This window comes from Emys orbicularis, chromosome 2, assembly GCF_028017835.1.
Source record: "Emys orbicularis isolate rEmyOrb1 chromosome 2, rEmyOrb1.hap1, whole genome shotgun sequence".
NCBI classification, from domain to species: Eukaryota; Metazoa; Chordata; order Testudines; family Emydidae; genus Emys; species Emys orbicularis.
In genome coordinates this window covers 176044829-176061143 of record NC_088684.1, presented here as the reverse complement: position 1 = coordinate 176061143, position 16315 = coordinate 176044829, and the positions used below count along the sequence as shown (strand labels likewise).

Below are 16315 nucleotides of genomic sequence, written 5' to 3'. Positions count from 1 at the left end.
CAGAATGTATACAGTTGTGAATAGAGGCTACCGTTTACCCTTCAATATTTTATTGATGTTTTCATGGGTTTAATATAATATAAATCTTACTGATTATTTTAATTTCTGAAAAAAACAACAGCAACATATTACAAGGAAAATGTATTAGGATAATAAAACAATTGAGTGCATTGCCTATTCCCATATGTGGGTAAAACCAAAGAAAGATTTTACATGTTTTGTTTGTTTTTTTGCAAAGAAAAAAGGACGGTTGGGGGGAGAGGGAATGAACTTTCCTGTCTATGAATCAGAACAAAGTATTTTCCATTTCAAAGGCTGAGCAGCAGCAGTAAGCCTGGTCACCTGTGTTACTTTAACGAGCCGTTCATTCATGCCTTTGAAAGCGCACAGTCGTTCATTATGCTGGAATCAAAACAGGATTATGCAATCTGGATTATTTCATAATGTATCCAATTAACACATTCCTAGTTTTAGGCAGAGAACATTTTTTATCATTTGTAACAAAGAAACCATAGCCACGAGAGGGGAAAAAGATGTACTACACATAAGGTCCATCCCCACACAAGGGCAGGCTTGTCTCTGCACTAGAAAACTGTATAGTCTAGGGGACACTCCCTTTAAATGATAGAGTTTTGCTGTGGAGTTCTGCAGTGAATCAATACTCAATCCTGACATTTCATATCAGGGAGGCTGCCTTTGAAAAGCTGAACAATTCTGAAGTCTGTGTCACTCTTTCGTTTAATTCAATAAAACGAATACTGTAATTTTTAATTTCATTAACAACTTGTTTTTAAATGATTTGCTCCACGTATTTCTCACTGCTGTGCATCTTCTGTTGTGCCTCAGGATGATAGCATACCACAAAACAAAGGGAGCTGTGCAGTATCTGCTATGGATTAAACTTCTCTCTGTTGGCCTCCTCCTGCATAGCGGGAGGGTGTATGAGTGTATTCTACTCTACTGGAAGAGAGTTGATGTTGCCATACATCCTTAGTTATGGGGAGCAGCTTTCCTTCCCCCACCATGCAGTCCAGTCTGTGAGCGGTGACATGAGGCTGAGTTAGAGAACTGAGTTAGAGTGCAAGCCATACTGCTTTAAATAATCGCTCCCCTAACTCTAATTGAACACTGTGAAAAAATGGATTATAGATTTCAGAGTTCCTACTTCCCCTGGGCATGTACATCAAATGCTAGTGCAAACGCTTGGTGCCAGCGAAGTTCTCTGAATAAGACAAGCCAATCTTTGAACTTAGTTTTACTCTTAGCTCTTATTATTCTCCTCTCTTTCTATTAACAACTTTTGTTTTTTAATAAAGTACAGTGAGCACACCCAACAAGTTCATCTTGGCTTTAAAAATATTATTTGTTCCAGTGATATTCCCTATACATAAATTGGGTAATATCTAGGGCTGTCAATTAATCGCAGGTAACTCACAATTAACTCAAAAAAATTAACTGCAATTAAAAAAATTAATCGTGATTAATCACACTGTTAAACAATAGAATACCAATTGAAATTCATTAAATATTTTTGGATGTTTTTCTACATTTTCAAATATATTGATTTCTATTACAACACAGAATACAAAGTGTACAGTGCTCACTTTATATTATTATTTTATTACAAATATTTGCACTGTAAAAATGATAAACAAAAGAAATAGTATTTTTCAATTCACCTCATACAAGTACTGTAGTGCAATCTCTTTATCGTGAAAGTGTAACTTACAAATGTAGATTTTTTGTTGTTGTATAACTGCACTCAAAACAAAACAATGTAAAACTTTAGCGCCTACAAGTCCACTCAGCCCTACTTCTTGTTCAGGCAGTTGCTAAGATACTGCTGACTGCTTCTTATTTACGTCACCTAAAACTGAGAACAGGTGTTCACATGCCACTTTTGTAGCCGGTGTTGCAAGGTATTTACGTGCCAGGTATACTAAACATTCATATACCCCTTTATGCTTCGGCCACCATTCCAGAGGACATGCTTCCATGCTGATGATGCTCATAAAAAAATAATGTGTTAATTAAATTTGTGACTGAACTCCTTGGGGGAGAATTGTATGTCTCTTGCTATGTTTTACCCGCATTCTGCCATGTATTTCATGTTATAGCAGTCTCGGATGATTACCCAGCACACGTTCGTTTTAAGAACACTTTCACAGCAGATTTGACAAAATGCAAAGAAGGTACCAATATGAGATTTCTAAGGATAGATACAGCAGTCGACTCAAGGTTTAAGAATCTGAAGTGCCTTTCAAAATCTGAGAGGGATGAGGTGTGGAGAATCCCTTCAAATGTCTTAAAAGAGCAACACTCAGATGCAGAAACTACAGAACCCGAACCACCAAAAAAGAAAATCAACCTTCTGCTGGTGGCATCTGACTCAGATGATGAAAATGAACACGTATCGGTCCACTCTGCTTTGGATCGTTATCGAGCAGAACCTGTCATCAGCATGGACACATGTCTTCTGGAATGGTGGTTGAAGCATGAAGGGACATATGAATCTTTTGCACATTTGGCATGTAAATATCTTGCGATGCCGGCTACAACAGTGCCATGCGAAAGCCTGTTCTCACTTTCAGGTGACATTGTAAACAAGACGTGGGCAGAATTATCTCCTGCAAATTGTAACCAAACTTGTTTGTCTGAGCGATTGGCTGAAGTGGGACTGAGTGGACTTGTAGGGTCTAAAGTTTTACATTGTTTTATTTTTGAATGTAGTTATTTTTTGTACATAATTCTACATTTGTAAGTTCAACTTTCATTATAAAGAGATTGCACTACAGTACTTGTATTAGGTTGTAATAAAAAATAAATATAAAATGAGCACTGTACACTTTGTATTCTGTGTTCTAATTTAAATTAATATATTTGAAAATGTAGAAAACATCCCAAAATATTTAAATAAATGGCATTCTATTATTAACAGTGTGCTTAATTGCATGATTAATCACGATTAATTTTTTTAATCACGCGATTAATCGCAATTCATTTTTTTAATTGCTTGACAGCCCTAGTAATATCGCTAAACCTAGAATGAACTTTTTAAGTGCAACCATTCTGATTGTAATTTCAAAATTGCGGGGATACTGCATTTAAGTATCTTGGGCTGCCTTAAAACATTCTTATAACCATTAAATATTATCATGTTAAAAACAGATTCTGAATATTATTTCTAAATGTACAACTAAAATCAGGATGGCTATAAATGCTAATACTGGTAAAACGTTTACGTTTTAATTTATATTGGTTCCCACATAATGGTATCCGATGAGGGACTTACACACACTTAAGGATTTAATATAACTCTCACTAAATCAGAGGCTAGCAGATTAGCTGCTTTATTGTTCCCATAGATTGACACTGCTGCTAAGTGTATTTCAGCTATGGTTTGTATGGCATTGACCATCTTGTCACTAATATTTGCATCACATTCACCCATTTTTAACCCACAGGAACCAGTGCTGGATGTGACTATCATGTATAATACATACAGGTGCACATACAGACATACATAATTTCTGTTCCCAGACAAAATACCCTGCATCAAGATGGAACTATAGATAAGGCACCCAAAAAAACTTAACTCTGGCCTGTAGTGATGCCATTCAATAACCATACAATTATAATTAACACATTTCAGTCTTTGTGGTCGCAGACTATGCGAAACTGATTTTCAACACATTCATTTTTTCATCTTCCTGGTGTCACTACAGCTCAGAGTTCAAGTTGTTTGAGAGTTTTCACCATGCTTTTGCATACATCGGGTTTCTATTAAGGTTATCCTTAACTCTGAATTTCCTAAAGTTGGTAATGTTTGTTTTTGACATGATTACAATATACCTGCTATGTTTTTTTACCCTCCAATTACAGATATATACTCTCATATTTAAATCCCTAATGTGGTTTATGTATTGAAATTTGCTTTTTATGATTATTAATAATACAAAAATACAGGAATACTAAACAAGAAACCCAAACGGAAGGCTACAATATGATATTTCTAATGATCTCAGCAGCCACCGCATGCTGATCAATTACGATGGGTTTATAGCTGCTTTGCATTGCCAGAGCAGCACAAAGTTGGTGGGGTGTAATGGTAATTATCAGTAATTTGCAATTTACTTCCTGGTGTAAATGTCTGGGATACCTGGTCTTTCTAAAAACATTGTAATTAATTTTTGAATAAAACAAATTTCCAGGATGAGAAACAGTGGACCTTGACTGCTGTAGCTGAAAGGATAGAACAATTAACTTCTTTTTATTTTGATATGAAAGCCTGGAGGAAGATGGGGGGGGGGGCTTGTGATGGGTGAGCGCAGGGCTACGTGGGAAGCATGGGGTGGGGAGTGAATGCGGATGACAGTGGGAAAAGGGATCTGTGAGAGCACTAGGGTGGGATTCAGTCACAGTTGAGGGTAGGAATGTAAATGGGGCTGGTGACAGGGTGGAGGGAAAGTTATATGCATGGGAGTTCTGTGTTGGGGAGACCAGGGCTATGCTCGGGGCAGAGGTGTGAGGTGGGAAGACCAGTCCCTTTTTCCAAGGCATCAGTATTTGAAAGGCTTCCAATAGCCCTATTAGCTCATCTCCACCCTGCACTGAGGCAGCACCATCAGTAGAGTCCTCTGCAGGAGAAAACGGCAAGTCCTAAAAATTCGTCACTTCCACCAGATGCCTATTCACATAGGACCAGTCTCCTGAACATAGCCCCCTTCCCAATATCTGTCCCCCGTACCCCTGACCAGCCTTCCCGCTGTCCCAATACTAGAGAGCTGCACCATGAGAAGCCAAGGGAAGTGGCTGTGACACTGCACCCATATTCATCACAGTGATATTATTATGATATGATTATGACATAGTTATGATGTATTTTATGGAAGTAGGGCTCCGTGTTTGTCACAGAGGTCACGGAAGTCATGGATTCCATGACTTTCCACGACCTCCGTGACTTCTACGGGGACCAGTGTGGCTGACCCCCAGGGCCACCCAAGCAGCTGGTTCCAGGGCCAGCTGCTCAGGTGGCCCTGGCGATAGCTACATCGGCTGCTACTGGGGCGGCTCTGCAGCCAGCCGCTCTAGCAGCCCCACAGCCAACTGCACTGGCTGCTGCTGGAGTGCTGCCTGAGCTGCAGCCGGTATACCCAGCCTCCCCACAGCAGCAGCCTCTCGGGGTGACTGCCCCCAGCAGCAGCCCCCCAGGATGCCCCCCCCAACAGCAGCCCCCGGCTTCCCCTCAGCAGTGACCCCCTTAAGATTTAGTCAGGGGTATTTATAGTATAAGTCATGGACAGGTCACGGGCAATACACAAAAATTCACGGGCCGGTGACCTGTCCATGACTTTACTAAAAATATCCGTGACTAAATCGTAGCCTTAAAGATAAGTCATGTGAGGTGTCATTGGAAAGGTTACGATTTGCTGAATATGATTATCCTATTTGTTTGCATGTATCATTTTTATATCTGAAGTTATGAATATTGACTATGTATCTATTTCACATGTAGCTATTCCTGGGCAACACTCACTAGGCAAAAGGCTCTCAGTCTAGATGGCTGGCTGGGAAGGGCCCATTCAAGTTAGTGAGCCATTAGTGAGAACAATAGGCCTTAGGAGAAACTTATCTCCCACCTGGGGAGCTTTCCTGAGGACACTACAAACAGCCTCCGAGTAATGGCTGCTGTGACACTACAGGGACATGTAACCAGGTCACCTGGTGCTGGACACCATCTTGGGATACCAGTGTTTTTCCACTGACTGGCGTGGGAACCAAGCTTTGAAACAACGTTTTCCCGCCATATGCAAAAGTTACATAAGGCAGGGGAGTGACATCATTGTGGTTCTTCAATGACTCTCCACCCAAAGAGACTCCTGGAAACTCCTGAGGAACAAAGACGGAACTGGGGGGAAGGGCCGGACACAGGCTAAAGGGATTTTTAGCCTGTGAATGGAACACCTGGGGATTCCAAGCTTTAAACAAGTGCAGCTTGCCTCTTCAGAATCTGCAGCCTGCTTGTATCATCACTTAGGGTGAGGATCTGCTATTCAGATCCAATCTCTTTAGTATATTAAGCTTAGTTTGCATTTTTGTTTATTTGCTAGGTAATCTGCTTTGATCTGTTTGCTATCTCTTATAATCACTTAAAATCTATCTTTTGTAGTTAATAAACTTATTTTTCTTTGTCTAAAACCAGTGTGTGGGAGTCATAACTTGGGGCAGAAAGCTGTTGTATATTTCCTCTCCACGTTGAGGGAAGGGGTGAATTTCATGAGCTTACGCTGTACAGTTCCCTGTGCAACACAAGATGGTATCATTTTAGGTTTACACTCCAGAGGGGGTGTGCGCCTCAGTAGCTGGGAAGTTCCCTAGCTGGATCCTTCCCATGCAGAGCTGATCACAGCGTCTGCATGTAACTGCAACTGGGGTGTCCCTGCATGTATGGGTGCTGGTGACAGTGCAGGCTGGAGCCTGGAGAGAGCTTGTCACGGCAGTACAGTGTCAAGGGAGCCCAGGCTGGTGGGTCAGGGGGGCTCAGTGGTACCACAGTTCCAGGTGGCACCCCGGGGGGAACCTGTCGCAGTGGTAATATGTGGAGAGTGTAGGGATAAACAGGATGTGGGGGGGAGAGGGAAGCAGAGACATGGGGGCCTGAGGGCAGAAGGGATATGTTTGGGAAAGGGGGTTGTGATGAGGAGATTGGTGCTACATAAATGGAGATGTGGTGAGGGCCAGGGGAGCCTAGTCATTGAGTCTGAATGTTTTTTTAAAAGCTTCCTCTGTGCTCCTGCTTGAGCCCTCAACACTGCTGCCTTGGTGTATAGTGGAGCTGAGCCAGCAGTGCCATGTGGAGCCTTCCGAGCACTAACGCTGAAACCAGCATGTAGACATGAAACCTTTAAACAGCAGTGACATTTGGGCCAAGTAACCAACCAATGAGAGCGCTTGACATATGAGACCAGTTGTCCTCATACCACAGTGATTACAGTCAATAGAAATGTAACATGCAAATTCACTGTAGAGGAAGGTTGTTGATTGATTGAATTACTTCTCGTATTACTATGGCCCCAGTTATGAGTGTCTTAAGCAGTTAATCTGACCCTTCTATAATAATTAGATATAAAAATCAGTAATAACTTAATTACAACTTAATTCTTCAAATGTAGCCTGTACCTAAGACTTCATTTGGTTTAAACTATATGGAAAGTTTGACGAATCTGTATTTTTCATTATTATAATAATTCAGGACAATAAAAGATCTAATAGTAAGTGCTAAATTTTTAAAGGACCCATGTAAAATTAATATAAATTTATAAACTAATAACTTGTACATTCTTAGAAAAATAATCTGTACTCAAAGGCTAAACACGGTACCTTTGTGCTTCAAACATAACAAATAATTCCTCCTTTAGGTTGAAAACTCAACTGAAGCTTAACTATGGAACCACAACTGGCAACTCCAGAATATTTGTCTAGGTCAGGTTGGTAGCACTACCTGTTATTTAGGTTGCCCAACACTTCCAATTATAAGACCCCATTTCGGTTACTTATAACCGTGTCAAATTTTAACTATTTGGGCTGAAACTTTCCATGCCAGGTATCTGCCTCTGGCTGAATTGTTTTTTGAACATTTCAGCCAAATGCTTCAGCCATTTCTGAGCACAAGGGCTAGGGAATAAATTGTTTTGGCCTCACTAAGAAGTTCTAAGGACCTTTTCTTTGAAAAGCCCTAGCAGCCCCTTGCTCTGGGGCAGGGACTTGAAATTTGGTGTGGGGTGGAGGTATGCCTTTCTGGGAGGAATGTGTCTTTTGCAGCACCTGTAAAAATCCACCCAAATCTGGTAAAATTGTAAGCCTTTGAAATATAGCCGTTTGCACATGCTCCATAGAGACTTGAGTTTCACAGTTAAATTCCCACAATCACTGAGCATGTTCCTGCCAAGGGCTGAGCAGAACTTTCCATGCAATTGCAGCTCTGGGCTGCTGTGGGCTGTGCTAGGTCCCAGCACCTGAAATGAGAGCAGGAAGCCTGTTTGCCTGGTGCTGGGCACAAGCAGCATGGAGGAATAAGTTGCCTGATTCAAATACAGAGGAGACAAGCGTCAGACCTGTGCACAAGGGGGTAGGAGCAGGAGAGAGTGGGCTAGATTGGGACAAGCAACCTGGGGTGAAAACTTGGAACTGGAGGCTAGCCTGGGTGGGGAGAGGAAAACCTGGAGCTGGAGAGGTGGGGTGGGGGTGAACAGGGACTGGGTTGCAGTGGCCAGACTGGTATTGGCTGGGCAAGTGGACTGAGACTGGGAGTTGGGTGGGAGAGAAACAGGGGTGGGACTGGGAACCAGTAGGTGGGGGGTAGACAGACTGGATGAGAAGCCTGAGGGTGAGGGTGGGGTAGATTGGGACTAGCCTGGCAACTACTCTGCAGACTCAGACTGAGAATCAGTGGGACTGAAGGAAGGAGGGGAGGGAGAGGGGACACAGATCTAAGGAAGAGTGGGGTTGCACAGGAAGAACTGGGACTGGCTGGGCAATGAGACTGGAACAAAGAGCTAAGCGAGGGGCAACACTGAGATTGGTTGAGGATCCTGAGGAGGGAGATTAGGACTGGGACCCAGTGGGGATGGGGAATGAGGAAGGGGAGGGGAGGGAAGAGGTGCATGTGTAACAACATCTGTGTGAGGGATTCATTTCCAATAATCTCCTAATAATCTGTTATTTTGACCTTGGTGGATATTTTTGCAAATTCTGAGGACAATATTAAGTTTTCATGGGAAGTGTAAATCAGGGGGCTGATAGTAAGTCTTTAAATTTTTCACATTATGTTATTTCTTCAGAACCCTTGCCTCATTGAGCTAGCAGGATGGAAACCCTGAAACTAGTAGGCAGCCAATTCAAACCAAAGATAATTGGTATAATCTGCATTATTTATATAAGAAGATCTAGTCAAACATTCCCTTTTTAATAAATGTTTTAAGTGTTTTTACCTCCCACCTCTACACTCCTTTTGCTATTGTGTAACTTTTGACTGGTCAGTTTACTAATTTGGTAAGATTTTCTTTTAAAATATTTTTTGAATTTCCTATTTCAAAAATGACAAATGATAAAAAATGAAAAATTGATAAAAAACTAACACTGTTGGGAAAAAAATTAAATTGCCAAATTTTAAAACAAACAAAAACCCCTTGCTTTAAAAGCCAACAAAATGAAAATGCTTTAGAAAACGTTGAAATGTTTACTATTGCTTTCTCCTGACCAACTCATGTTAATTTTGCAACTTGCTTTCTGCACTAACTTAAAATTCTGGTTGGTCTTAAAGTGTACCCCGGGAGTCGCTCAATAGAGCTTATTAGAGTAAGCTGGCCTTGAGGTGACAAATGCAAAGATAACTGTAGTGAGGTCTGCAGCCTAAAGAAAAAGCTGCATCTGAGGATAACAATCCCCAAACTGCAAATAAGGGTAACAGTAGTTGCATTCTTTATATTAGGAGGGCCGACACAATCTCTGCTCTTCTTCTGGTTGTTTTCTCTAACATAGCAGTATTACTTCAGTCTTCTGTGAGTTGAACCTCATTCAGCTGCAGTCTCAACCAGATGCTTAGGGCATAGCTACGTCTCTTAGGGGTGTGTAAAATCCACATCCCGAGTGATGTAGCTATGCCAACCTAACCCCAAGAATTCTTCTGTCACCCTAGCTACCACCTCTCATTGGTAGGGTAGATTAGCTACGCTGATGGGAGAACCCCTCCCATGGGCATACGTGGTGTCTACACTGAAATGCTACAGCAGTGTAGCTCCAGCGCTGTAGCTGTGCTGCTGTAGCAGTTTAACTGTACATATACCCTGAGTAAATCGCTCATCAGCACCAACTGCAAAAAACCTGTTTTTTGTTTGTTTTAAAATTTGATAATTTAAGTTTTTTTTCCCAATCGTGTTCTTGTTTTTTACAACTGGGTCAGACAAGTTGAAAACTCTGGGTGAAATTCTGGGCCTACTGAAGTCAACAGGAGTTTTGCCACTGTTAGTCAGAGCTGAGTGCCATCAGCTTTCTGAAAATACCATAGCCCTGTTAACAGGCTCATATACACATTGACTAATAGGAGTGACAAGTGAGCCTCTGCTTCCCCACATAAGAAAACCTTCTGGGCAGATGAGCAATTGTCCAATGCTATCCTCAGAAAGAATGGAATGAAGCCGCTCAAGGTAAACTCCATGTAGCCATGCTAGGGATAACAAAAGTATCAAAAGAACCATGGGTGAAATCCTGGTCTTCCTGAAGTCAAAGGCTGTTTTGCCATTGACTCTCACAGAGGCAGGACTTGAACCCCTTGTGTTTAGCAGTATAGAAGCCAGCAGCCTGATCTTTAAAAAAATCCAAGCAAAACAAAGCTATTGACACTTGATCTTCAACCACTGCCAAGAGGAGATCAAACAGCACAGCCAATTTCTGTTCCACACCCTACTCTGAAACTGGATTGACTGGGGTGTGGGTCAAGGAAGCTGAGGAATCCAAATATTGCAAGAGCTGCTTCACTGTAATCTTCTCATCAGTTTTAACCAAAAGGTTAGAAACAGGTTGACATTAAATTGTCCATATCAAGAGATAATTTCTTGAACATAGCTGCAGATCAGTTTGCTGCATGTTTCATTGACTGGAACCTTGTAAATATTTTTTTTCATGAAACAAAAGAACAAATAGAGTTCATCTTGCTCTCTCTTAGCTGTGCTGACTCTGCAAGGTTAACAGGAATAAAGAACAGAAAGAAACGGTTTTGTCACTGAAGTCAGCAGATAGGACTGCATACACACAGGGAGCAGATTTGCTAAGTAAAAAGGTACAATTTTTGCTTTTCAGAGTCAAAGTGCACTTTAGATATGTGATAATGTTAACTCTAAATGTATTTGCATTGTGTTTTAAAATATCAGACAGTGTTCATTAACATTGTTAATTAAACACAAAAGCATTTAATTTTCTGGGAAGGAAAGAGTGGTATAATTAGTCTAAATATCAACTTTAGGTGACTATACAAAATGACATCATGTTACTCATCTGTAAGTGTGCTTTACTGTATAACAACAAAACCAATAAATAACAGGTTTAGTACAATCATACAGCATGTCCAATCAGCATCTAGCTTGTGTAGAGTAGATTGGTATTATCAGTAGATAAATTAGACCCACTACAGATCCCAAAGCATTCCAGGCCTCCTTTTTCTTTCTGGACTTCAAGATGTCCATGATGTGTTGAAAGTTTTGCTCTCTTAAGTACCCCTGGAGTTTTTAACAGTAGAAAGAACAAAGAAAATATAACATTGGGGGGATTGGGGATGGCTTCTCTGAGAGGCTGACCTTTCCTCTTAATAGGTCAGCATGCTGCAGAGCCAGCATCTGTGGCCTTCTGAGACTTGTTCAGCTCACAAATTTGATTAAATTTTTGCTGGATTGGGCTTCACTATACATTTCCAGCAGCAGTAATCTTCTTCAGCTATTCATTTATTTACTGGCACACCTGTTTACAAATGTACAAAGGAAATATTACAATTAAACAAAATACACAAGAGCAGCAGATGGATAGTGCATGATGGCAGGAATAAATTAGGCGAATTATAACAGTAGAGGTGTTACAGTTGCAGCCAGGAAGATAACCAAGTGTGTTGAAGTCAAATGAAGGACTACTCTCATTTGATGTTTCTTCCCTTGCAAGCAATTCTTCTCAGGTAAAACTTGAACAGGAAAATTTGGATTTCAAAGTGATTGCTCTACCCACTCAGGCACAGCAGAACTTCCATTAGCTTTTCTGGTCTCCTTTTTAAATCCCTTTATGGCACCGAGGAACTAAGTATGAGAGAACTATTTTTCAGTTCCACCATGCTCCTTGTGTCCCCAAAAGTATTCTCCCAATCCCTCCCTCCTCCCAGGCCCCTCACCTGATTCTTTACTCACCCCTCAGCTCAGCAAAGCAGAAACCCACAAATCCCCATAATCTACCACTACCTTTCAGCCTATACATAGGACCAATTCATTACCGCTCTCATTCTTCCTCCCTGCTCTGCTTTCATGCCATTGCCCTTCCTGTCTACTGCAGATATTTACTCAGATCCAGTAATGGAGTTATTGGCAGTGAACAGAGTGGGTAGGGATTTGTCCCATAAAAAGAGTCTTTCCTACCAGATGACACAAACCTTTGATGACCTCACATGCAAGTTTCCCAAAGATCTTTTCTAATACCCTAGAAAACACTCAGTCTCTGAGTGTATTATCCACCTGGGAATCACAGAATCATGGAACTGGAAGGGTCCTCAAGAAGTCATCTAGTCCAGTTCCCTGCACTCGTGGCAGGACTAAGTATTACCTAGACCATCCCTGACAGGTCTTTGTCTAACTTGCTCTTAAAAATCTCCAGTGACGGAGATCCCACAACCTCCCTGGGCAATTTATTCCAGTGCTTAACCACCCTGACCGTTAGGAAGCTTTTCCTAATGTCCAACCTAAACTGCCCTTCCTGTAATTTAAGTCCATTCCTGCTTGTCCTCAGAGGTTAAGGAGAACAATTTTAATCCCTCCTCCTTGTAACAACCTTTTATGTACTTGAAAACTGTTATCATGTCCCCTCTCAATCTTCTCTTCTCCAGACTAAACAAAACCAATTTTTTCAATCTTCCCTCATAGGTCATGTTTTCTAGATATTTAATATTTTTTGTTGCTCTTCTCTGGACTTTCTCCAATTTGTCCACATCTTTCCTGAAATGTGGCACCCAGAACTGGACACAATACTCCAGTTGAGGCCTAATCAGCGCAGAGTAGAGCGGAAGAATTACCTCCTGTGTCTTGCTTACAACACTCCTGCTAATACATCCCAGAATGATGTTTGCTTTTTCTGCCACAATGTTACACTTTTGACTCATATTTAGCTTGTGATCCACTATGACCCCCAGATCCTTTTTCCATAGTACTCCTTCCTAGGAAGTCATTTCCCATTTTGTATGTGTGCAACTGATTGTTCCTGCCTAAGTGGAGTACTTTGCGTTTGTCCGTATTGAATTTCATCCTATTTACTTCAGACCATTCCTCCAGTTTCATTTTGAATTTTAATCCTAACCTCCAAAGCACATGCAACTCCTCCCAGCTTGGTATCATCCACAAAATTTATAAGTGTACTCTATATGCCATTATATAAATCATTGATGAACAGAACCAGACCCAGAACGGATCCCTGTGGGATGCCACTCAAAATTCCCTTCATCCTTCACTGTGAAGCACTGATAACTCCTCTCTGGGAATAGTTTTTAATCAGTTATGCACCCACCTTATAGTAGCTCCATCTAGGTTGTATTTCCCTAGTTTGTTTATGAGAAGGTCATGCGAGACAGTATCAAAAGCCTTACTAAAGTCAAGATATAATACATCTACTGCTTCCCCCCATCCACAAGGCTTGTTACCCTGTCAAAGAAAGATATTATGTTGTTCTTGACAAATTCATTTTGACTGTTACTTATCACCTTATTATCTACTAGGCAAACTGATTGCTTAATTATTTGCTCCATTATCTTTCCGGGTACAGAAGTTAAGCTGACTGGTCTGTAATTCCCCGGGTTGACCTTATTTCCCTTTTTATAAATTGGCACTATATTTGCCCCTTTCCCAGTCCTCTGAAAATTCTCCCATCTTCCCTGACTTTTCGAAGATAATCGCTAATGGCTCAGATATCTCCTCAGTCAGCTCCTTGAATATTCTACGATGTATTTCATCAGGCCCTGGTGACTTGAAGACATCTAACTTGTCTAAGTAATTTTTAACTTGTTCTTTCCTATTTTGGCCTCAGATCCCACCTCATTTTCACTGGCATTCACTATGTTAGATGTCCAATCACTACTAACCTGTCTGATGATTACTGAAAAAAAAGAAGCATTTAGCACTTCTGCCGTTTCCACATTTTCTGTTATTGTTTTTCCCCTCTCATTGAGTAATGGGCTTATCATAATAGCTTTCTCCACTAGTCAAGTTTTTTAATGGTCAGTGCCATAAAAAGACTATTATATTACCCCTTTTATTCCTGGACTGCGGCACCTCAATTTTACATAATTTGTTTACATGGATCCACTATTTAATTTGATTTGTTTTCCTATAAGTTTTACAATTTTACAAACAAGTGTTCAGGAGAAAAGAGGAATAATTAAGGAGGATTATTCCGGCTGAACTGTGTTCACCAAAAATAAGATGAGCATGTTTATTAGCAGCTATTTAACTTTACTTTGTCATAACCTAGAAAGGCCTCAAAGATTCTCTTGTGGTCGCTGAATAAAGTAGAAATATGTTTAATGTCAAACATCATTCATATTGATCTAAATATCACTAAAACATGTTTCCTTTCAAAAAGTGAATCTTATTGGACATTAACCCAGAAAGCTCTTCCTAAGGATCAGTTGCCAATCTTTTTTGAAAATCCACATCATGTTTCAAAACAGGGCTTTGACATTTTATAAAATAAGAGTGAGCATGCTCAGTACCTCATTTGCATATCTTATTCATTAAAAAAAACTGGAATGGGTAAAACTATAATCCTCTGTCAGGACTAATGAAATGCAATATTTGAAGTTTTACAATTGATCTGTTTTTGAGTTAGGTAAGAAAAATACATGAGATTTAAAATTATCTTTTTTTGCATTCTTTTAACTCAGAAATGGATAAATTAGTTTTTGCCAAAAACATAAGAACATAAGAACATAAGAAAGGCCGTACTGGGTCAGACCAAAGGTCCATCTAGCCCAGTATCTGTCTACCGACAGTGGCCAATGCCAGGTGCCCCAGAGGGAGTGAACCTAACAGGCAATGATCAAGTGATCTCTCTCCTGCCATCCATCTCCATCCTCTGACGAACAGAAGCTAGGGACACCATTCTTACCCATCCTGGCTAATAGCCATTTATGGACTTAGCCACCATGAATTTATCCAGTCCCCTTTTAAACATTGTTATAGTCCTAGCCTTCACAACCTCCTCAGGTAAGGAGTTCCACAAGTGAGTAAGGGAGTTGGGGAAGAATCTCTTTCACTCCATGTTTCATCCTGGAAATATTTTTGCTAACGTTATGACAGGCTTGTAAAAGGGTTTTTAATAAAAAGTAACTGAACTGCAAGTAACTGAACTGCAAGCCCAGGTGTGAATCTATAGTCCACCAGCTACAGTCTCAGATTTTCACTGCACTATAGCCGAGTCGACATGGGATGTTACTGTGTGGCAAGCTGGTGCATTGTAGAGTCACACCCTGGCTTGCAGCACAGTAACTTGCTCTGCAGACAAGCCCTAAGCAATGCTTTTGCATGATAAAGGGGGGATGTACCACATAACAGAGTATAAAAAGCAGAAGAGGCTCATTTAGTTCCCTATTAATATATGCTAATTTCTGTGATGGCAGATATTTTGCATCTGAAAAAATATTACAAAATATGAGATGGTTGTACTGAATTACATTGTCCCTAGCCCAAGGAAGATAAAGGGAAACAAAACTGACTTGGACAGATGAACTGTGCAATCCTTGAATCCTCATTTTATTTAGTTTAAAACTAGGGCTGTCGATTAATCATAGTTAACTCACGTGATTAACTCAAAAAAAATGAATCGCGATTAAAAAAATTAATCATGATTAATTGCAGTTTTCATTGCGCTGTTAAACAACAGAATACCAAAGGAAATTTATTAAATATTTTGGATGTTTTTCTACATTTTCATATATATTGTATTCTGCATTGTAATTGAAATCAAAGTGTATATTATTTTTTATTACAAATATTTGCACTGTAAAAAATGATAAACTAAAGAAATAGTATTTTACAGCTCACCTCATACAAATACTGTAGTGCAATCTGTTTATCGTGAAAGTGCAACTTACAAATTTAGTTCTTTTTTGTTACATAACTGCACTCAAAAACAAAACAATGTAAAACTTCAGAGCCTAGAAGTCCACTCAGTCCTACTTGTTCACCAATCGCTAAGACAAACAAGTATGTTTACATTTACTGGAGATAATGCTGCCCTCTTCTTATTTACAAAGTCACCAGAAAGTGAGAACGGGCATTTGCATGGCACTTTTGTATCTGGCATTGGAAGGTATTTACATGCCAGATATGCTAAACATTCGTATGCCCCTTCATGCTTCAGCCACCATTCCAGAGGACATGCTTCCATGCTGATGATGCTCGTTAAAAAAATAATGCGTTAATTAAATTTGTGATTGAACTCCTTGGGGGAGAATTGTATGGCCCCTACTCTGTTTTACTCGCCTTCTGATATATATTTCATGTTATAGCAGTCTCGG

The 16315-nt window shown here is 40.3% G+C and overlaps 1 protein-coding gene across 1 annotated transcript in view; it reads right to left on the bottom strand.

Moving 5' to 3' along the window:
- Positions 1-16315, bottom strand: part of TMEFF1 (transmembrane protein with EGF like and two follistatin like domains 1) — a 224852-nt gene that overhangs the window by 21519 nt on the left and 187018 nt on the right. The gene's annotated exons all lie outside the window — the stretch shown is intronic.